This window comes from Delphinapterus leucas, chromosome 13, assembly GCF_059928025.1.
Source record: "Delphinapterus leucas isolate spDelLeu-1000000601 "Yukka" chromosome 13, BTC_Dleu_Yukka2, whole genome shotgun sequence".
NCBI lineage: Eukaryota > Metazoa > Chordata > Mammalia > Artiodactyla > Monodontidae > Delphinapterus > Delphinapterus leucas.
The window spans coordinates 980,634-989,084 of NC_143141.1; positions in this window are offsets into that span (position 1 = coordinate 980,634).

The window sequence follows — 8,451 nt, forward strand, 5'->3', positions numbered from 1 at the left end:
AGCTGGGCAAGGTGCCCACAGTTCCGTCCACTGGGAAGGTCTCTCTCCACGCTGTCCTCGAGGGAGGCCCTGGAGAGGGTCTGAGTGCAGCCACAGTCCCTTCCGTGCTGGTCCAGCAGGCTGCGCAGAAGCATCTGTAAACCAGACCGAAGCTTTTCTGTCCTCTCATATGGACATAAGGAGCTTCCACAAGGGCTTGAGTTTGGGTGAGGGAGAGAGGGCAATGCAGCAGGAGCTGTTATGGGACCCTAACCTCCTGGACCTTTCTGAGCCCAATCTTACAAATGGTTGGTTAAGGAACCAGCTGGGAAGCAAGGCTGGGTGCTGCCCCTGAATGCTTTGCGCCAAGGAGGGTATATGTGCTGTTTCTTCCACAGCAGGGTTCACAGGTCCAGGGGTCAGGGTAGAGATGATAGGGACCCTCTCACCACCACCTGGTAAACCATTTCCAGCCTTGAAAACTGGATCTGCAGGCCTAGAGTTCTTGGTTGTCAAGGTGGGGAGTCTTCGTCCGAGGCTGCAACAAGGTGCCACTGACTCACGCTGAGACCTGGCTACTTGGGGCTCCTCACGCCACTGACCCACCAGGCAGACAGAGAAGGGGACATGCTGAGCTGGCTTTCCCTGGGGATAGGCGGTTGGCCCTAGATCGTGGGGACAAGAGAGGACCAGCTGGGGCGTCCAGGGGTTTAGTGGGTCCTTCTTAATACTTCCATGTCCCAAAGTAAAATCTAAGGGAAAACTACAGGCAGGACCATAGACGCGTCGAACTACTCAGAAGCAAACGTTTCTGTCATCCCACCAGCTAGAGAATGTCAACCATACGATGGCAAAGGGAACTTGGAATGGGGGGTGAAAAACAAAAAAGTGCCCATATCAACCCAGTGACGGTTACAGAAATGAGAACCGTAGTAGTTTTAAAGAGTAAAATATAATGAATAAATAAATATAAAACATAACACGTCAGTAAGTGTTAAAATTACACATACACAGGCACCTATATTTCCGCTTTATCTCTTGCTTATTATTTTAGACAAGGAAAATGGGTGGTACTTAACCCATGCAGTTCATAGACCACATTTGAAGCCACATCTGGATCTGACAAAGGGGGCTGTGCATCACCAGAGATCCTGGAATTTGAGATGGATCCAGAGATTGCTGGGACTTTGTGTCTCTCCGCTTGGCGGGAAGAGGGTACATTAAGGAGAGCTATTCCTGGTGGTTGGACCCATGACGTCATCAAACAGGAGTCAAATACAGGCGGATACAAGAGAACAGAGGCTGAGCCACAAATGAGTGCCAGCTATTTGCCGTCTGCTTCCAGGTAGGACTGGACAGTGGGAGGTACTGGCAGGAGATTGGCAGGGGGAGGAGGGAGGCAGGGCCCCTCCCCTTCCCCTCCCCCCTGCTCCTCTGGCTGTGTCTCATCTGTGCTGCAGCTCTGGCGGGGCAGCTCCTCCCCCAGGGCCCCAGCCCCACCAGGCAGCCCCGGTGGCTCCAGCTCACTCGGTGGTCCTTGCTCTTGGACACCTGGATTCACCCCCTCTCAGTGTCCTTTCTGCCTTTCCTGAAATGGCTAATGTCTGGGACAGCTTGCCTTCCACCGTGTTCTGCGGGCTTCCTCAGACATTGCTCCAAATTCCCCAGATCAAATTCCCACTGTCAATCTGTGCAGTTTAGGCCGGTTCCTGAGCCTGGCTGCTACCACGTGTGCCGTCACACCACTAGAATGTATAATGAATTTCCATCATCTCCCTGACTTTTGCTTCCCACAAAATCCAAACAAGCACAAATGTTTGTGAATCAATTGAAAAATCAAAGCCACACAGCAGTGCCCTGCAAGGCACATCCAGAACCGAGACTGTTCTGGGAAGCTTCAGGATCATTGCAGCCTTGCCCTAAGAAAAGTACACAACTGTTTTGCAACAAACGGTTGCATGTCATGTCATCATATCAGTGTGACATGCTGTGAGGGCGGGGTCACAGCCCCCATGGGCTGTCACGGGTCCCCAAGTTCATCTCTGCCCAAGTAAACACGCGAGGGGGGGAATTTCCATAAAGGAAATTTGTGTTCTGGAATTCAGCCCTTAGAAAATGGAATATAAAAAAACTTGGAATTTTAGAACAGATAAATGAGGAATTAGTCAGATGCTTTACCAAAAAAGAAAACAAATTATTTTAGGTAAGTATAAAATTCACAATACCTTTAAACACTGAACCCCTGTGATGCATTTCAAGCACCATTTTGAGGAACCCTTGATCACTAGGACTCTTCTGCTGAGGCAAGGAGACAGGTAAATTTCTCCTTTCCAAGCCGTCTCCAAGCTTTCTGCTCCCAGCTTGAAAGAAGCCTCCCTCCGCCGCCCCTTCTTTTTGGCTGTGCCGCACTGCAGTTTGCAGATCTTAGTGCCCCTACCAGGGCTGAAACCCAGGGCCGAGGCAGTGAAAGTCCTAACCACTGGACCGCCAGGGAATTCCCATCCCCCCCCCCTTTTGAATGCTTAGGTAGTCAGGTGTTTATTTTCTAGTTCTCAACAAAAGCTGTAAGATTTTCATTTTTTGGTAAGCACTGTGTCTTACCTTCTTGTTTATGGGGTGAAAGTAGCAGTTAACAAGCATGGTTCTAAGTGAAGCAGCAGAAGCCTATTGGCTCTAATTAGGGTAGAGGCAGGTCCGGGCCAAGGTGACCTGGCCAGGTTACTCTACTCTTAGGTCACCTGGGCGCTGGTTAGGAGTTAGGGGTGCCTACCCCACCACACACCTACTGAATCCGCATTGAACAAGGCTCCCAGGTGATGCACATTCGCGCTGAACGCGGAGCAGCCCCGCACTGTGGTGTAGGTGTTCTCACTAAAGTCATGACACAGAATGGTTGTGCTTGGTGCACAGACTGGAGGTTTGAACCTGCTGGCCGTCCCTGGCAGGTCCCGCAGGGCTCCCCACATACCTGGGGCCTCTTCTGAGACTGGGGTCTCCTCTCCTCCCCAGCCCTGCCAGCACAAGGAGCATCTGTGGCCTCAGAAATGTGAGGTGACACCCATTGTCCTAACTGACTCACCAAATCTGCATCAAGGACTCTTTGACTCTATGTAATAGAAATCGGGACTTCCCTGGCAGTCCAGTGGTTAAGACTCTGCGCTTCCACTGCAGGGGGCACGGGTTTGATCCCTGGTCGGGGCACTAAGATCCTGCATGCCACGTGGTATGGCCAAAAAAAAAGAAAAAAAAAGAAATCCACTTACACCAGCTGAAGGGGGAAAAAAGGACTTGAGCATAAGGACAGGCAGTAGATCACGCAACTCAAGGCAGCCTCGTGGGGGAATTTCCAGGACCTAGAACGTTGTTCCAAGTCTGCACATCCCGTGTCTTCTGTCTCTGTCTACATGATCAGCCCTAGCTGTCTCCTCACCTCCCCACCATCCTCACCTAGAAGGTCTCCTTTCGGATAGAAACTTGGGGGGACCTGGATTTATTTTAATAAGGCACGGTCTCACTCACTAATGGCTTTACACAGAGAAGGAAATCTCTGGCTAAAAGGGTGAGTTTGAGGCATCACCCACTGACCTTGACTGATTGCCCACTCGGCCAATTCACAGACTACCCGCTGCTCTAGGAGAAGGAGCTGAAATTACCGACTAAACTGGTGAGGATTTGCAACGTGAACCCCACCTCCTTCCTCCAATCCGCCTCTAAAGTTCTTTACCTTGGAAGGTTGACCCTGCACTCCTGGCAGTCAAGGCTCAAGAGACAGCGGTCAGGGAATTAAATTCACAGCCCATGCGGGCAAGCACCAGGGAGAACTTTGCCAACAGACTGAACAGCAACCTTGTGGGGCATTTGCAGACACTTGGGGTCCCACTGGCTTGTGAATGTGGCATTGTCCTTTGGGGCCACGGAGTCGGGAAACAAACAAAAGCCGCTCAGTTAGCACTGCATCGCTCTCCCTAGGGGTGGGTGGGGGCCGGCAGCAGCAAAGGACCAAGGGCAAGTTTCCCAAGTGGACAGCTCGATCAGCGCGGTTCCTGTTGACTTCCTCTTCTGTTTGTTTTAAGTGACAGGCCTGGGGTTTGGCAATACGGGGTCCTGTGATCTGAAAATCAAATACTGACAAGCAGCCAAGGAAGCAGACAGGAAACAAGGTCCAGGTTTAGATGACAGCATTGCTTTTTGGAAAGTGGAGTGCTGACCGCAAGCTTACATTCCACTCCAGGCTGCATCCAGGCGGCACCGCAGTGACTTCCCAGCGAGAGTTCCCGAAGCCTGTGGGTGTAGAGACTCCAGCCAACACAAGGCCCCTGCGGTCTGAATGTGTGCTTGAATGTGTTACTGCAGAAGCCTGATTTTCCTTTTTGCCTCAGATTTCTTAGTGTTCATCTCGGAGATTCTGGAAAATTCTAGCACTACACAAACTACTTTTCTTTAAACATACTCTCTCCTAGTGAACTTATTCAATCCCCTAGTTTTAATGCTATCTTCTGGCTGATGAGTCCTAAGTGTGTATCTCCCCTGAGCCCCAGGGCTGGATGTCTGCCTGGGGACCGAGATTTCTAATCCCATCTCAGACTCAGTGTGGCCACAACCAAACTTCGGAGCTCTGCCTACCTCTCCCATCTCCCAGTTTTCTTCAACAAGTTTATGGCCATCCTTCTGGCCGCCGCAGCCAAAAGCTGAGGAATCATAATCAATTCTCCCCCGTCGACCGAAACAAATGCACAACCTAAAAGTTGTGAATTAAGCTTTATTTGGCCGACTTCTGAGGACTTAAGCCTGGGATGCAGCCTCTCAGAGGGCTCTGAGGGGCTTCTCTGTAGAGGCAAGGCAGTGGTGGCTAGGTTTTGGGTGGGGGAACGGAGCCAGGATATATAGGAGTTTTTGCAATAAAAACCAGGTCATCAGAACATCAAAAGATTACTGTTAATGAATTTAGAGCTTTTCTATGTATGGGAAGATGCAAGAGTCTGCGCTCATTGAAATCATTCCTCTCGTGTGCACCTTAATGATCTAGGGCCAATATCCTGCTTTTCTCCATCCTGAATCTCCTCAGGGTACACAGTCAAGGCGGCTGCAGTGGCTGGTGGCTTGATGGCCACAGCATCCTTTGTTTACTGATACGGCAGGTGACATTCTTCATCCTCACCCCTTTCCTAATACCACTAGAAAGCAGCTCTCTACTCCTCCCAAATATACCCCGAATTGATCAATTCTCGCCATCTGGCTGGATAGAAGCAGGGTACAAGGCACCTCTGCCTCCACCTAGACCATATTGTGAAAACTTCCCTTCCTCTCCCTCTCTCACTTTTTTATTTTTACTGTTTTTTTGCTTTAAAAAACGTTTTTGTTATAGAAAGTTTTAAACATATAAAAAGCAGAGAGAATAATATAATAAACCTCCTTAAACCTACCACCCAGCTTCAAAAAATCAACATCTTGCACATGTTATTTTTATACTTCTTCCCCACAAACACTGGTACTTTGTTTTGTTTCAGAATATTTTAAAGCAAATCTCTTATATCATGCCTTTCTTCCTATAAATACTGTAGTATGCCTCTGTAACTGATGAAAAGTTTTTAAGAAACATACCCACTATACTATTATCATATGTCACAAAATTAAGTTTTTTTCATATTGTACATATTGTCTTAAGAACCTATTCTTACAATTGCTCTGGTGGAATCAGGATTCAAACAAATTCCACATAGTATATTTGGCTAATCTGTCCGTTAAGTCTCTTTTGTAACCATCCTTCCCTTCCCTTTTTATGCCATTAATTTTGGGAGGACCTGGTCGCTTGTCCTCTGGAGTTTTCCACATTCTGGATTGACTGATGACATCCTCATGATGTCATTTAAATTGTTTCACTGTCCCTGCCATTCCCTAAGGGGCAGTTAGTATTACAGGCTCGATGAGATTAGGTTCCATTTTTTCCAGCAGACTATACGTAAGTGGTGCTGAAAGCCTCCTAGTGCCTCACCCGGGGGTACAGGGTCTACTGCCCCAGTTTTAGTGAAGCTATGGTTGACCTGTGGGTTCAAGTGTCTTACTTAATTTTAAATAGTCTAAAATTCAGAACTCCAAATCAAAATTAATGAAATGGTGCTCTAACTTTACAGATTCTATGGGAATTCTATTTGGGAATCAAAGCCCAGAGCCTACACAGTAGGTGGGATGGGTTGAAGATAAGGGATGGGGTTGAGACCTGGAGGTGAGGCGTCTGAAAACCGCAGGACACCTGTCTCCCTGCTGGGATCACGTACTGAGTGGACACAGTCCTGAGGGGCCAGGTCTGGCCCTCACCACCACCCCCCACCCCCCCACGAAGCAGCCCCTGGCTCCGTGCTGGCCTCCTGGAGCAGGGCCTCTGCTGGAAAGGGGCTGCACCAGGCATCACACTGGCTTTTACTTTCTACTTTAAAGAGAAAATGCCAGCTGCTTCGCAAGGACCGAAAAATCCGGGTCTCACAAGAGTGGACCAGGCATCCCTCGCATATTTTAGGAAAATGATGAAACAACCTTTTGAGTTCTGAGAGTTTAAGAAAAAGCTGTCAAGAGAGTGCTGGTCAGTGAGAAGTTGGGGATGGCGAGGTGGTAGCTCTGCGTTTAGGAGGGGCCGTGGCAGGGCCGGCGCTCTCAGCCTTCACGTCTTCCTGACCACCCACTGCAGGCTGCACCCCAAAGAAGACAGGTCGATGGGACTCCCCTAAGGACCCCTATTATGAGGGGTATCCTGTGTGCACTAAGAGGGAGGGGCAGGAAGGAAAGGAAGGAGATAGACTGCACTTCGAGGCTATCACCTCCCAAGAGCACGTAAGAGCTTACGCACAACTGGTCTAAAATCAAACTACAGCCTGTGACTTGCATTCCGAGCTGTGCAGAGGGACATCTGAGTTAATCGCAGCATGTGCTACCTTGTTAAGTTCCTGTAACAAGCCTATGAGATGGTAGGGATCACTCATCTTTACTTTGCTGATGAGAAAACTGAGGCTCAGAGAAGTAAATCATATTGATCTAAGTCTTACAGCTAGTAATATATTTTATTTCTAAAAATGAATTCTGGGACTTCCCTGGTGGCACTGTGGCTAAAAATTCACCTGCCAATGCAGGGGACACGGGTTCGAGCTCTGGTCCAGGAAGATCCCACGTGCCACGGAGCAACTAAGCCCGTGTGCCACAACTACTGAGCCTGCGCTCTAGAGCCCGCAAGCCACAACTACTGAGCCCGTGTGCTGCAACTACTGAAGCCTGCGCACCTAGAGCCCGTGCTCCACAACAAGAGAAGCCACTGCAATGAGAAGCCCGTGCACCACAACAAAGACCCAACACAGCCAAAAATAAATAAATTAATTAAAAAAAAAAAAGAATTCTGTAGCACTGTCCTCTGAAAGACCTAGAAACAATGATAAGCCCAATAGCAGTGAGCACCTTAGAGGTCCTTACAGCATTTCTCAACAAAAAACTAGGCTGCCTTAGAGAAATGTCCAATTCCAGGTATGCAGAATACAGTGTACCAAGGAACTTGGAAGATATTGTCATATTGGGAAAGAAAAGAGTTGTGTCAAAGGTGTTATCAGCCAATATGAGAGCCAATCAAAGGTTAGAAAAACCCTCTCGAGTTAGCTTATAATATGAAAATTAGAGCATAAAAAATAATTTCAGAGGGCAGAAGCCCAGTAAATGTGTTAAAGCTCAGAACTCATCATGATGTCTTTGTACAGATCACTGGTCGCCTCTGGAAGATGCTAGGAAACCATTTTGTTGTTTGGAAAACCTGCAAATAAAGGGGAAACCCAGGCATGTACCCTTCTTTTCCTATATGAACTATACCTCAGGGTAACCAAATAATTGATGAGAAGAAGTTTCCTTTTACAGGAGTAGACCAGCTAACAATTGAAGAAGGAATGACACAATTAGAAGGTCAATATTTTGACCCTCTAATGAAATAACGGATCCGGGCAGGCACTGATCTTCCACACCCACTACGTACAAACAACAGCTCTTGTGGGTCTGCTGTTAAAAGTGTTCTTGCCAAAATGGAGCCTGAGTGTGACTCAGCCTTAGATAGGACACCAATTTTCAGGAAATAAGGAGACAGAAGATCATGTTAAATGACACTATGGGGATGCAGTTTGCAAAATCTAGACTGTGGGAGCTCAACAGCAAAGATGGCCCAGTTTCTTCAACATCAAAAAAAAAAAATGTTGATGGGTAACTGGGGGAAGCTATCAGTTAAAAGAGATTTAAGAGACATAATGATAATGACTGATTCAAATGCATGAACCTAATTTTTAAAACAACCAAACTATTTAGAAATATGAGAGAATTGGAGAAATTTGAGCACTCTGAGTATTTGATGACATTAAGGAATTCTTGCCAGTACTTTAGACGTAACAGTATTGCGATTGTGTGTGTGCGCACATGCACACAAACGCATCTTTTCAATCTTGAGTTTTAGTA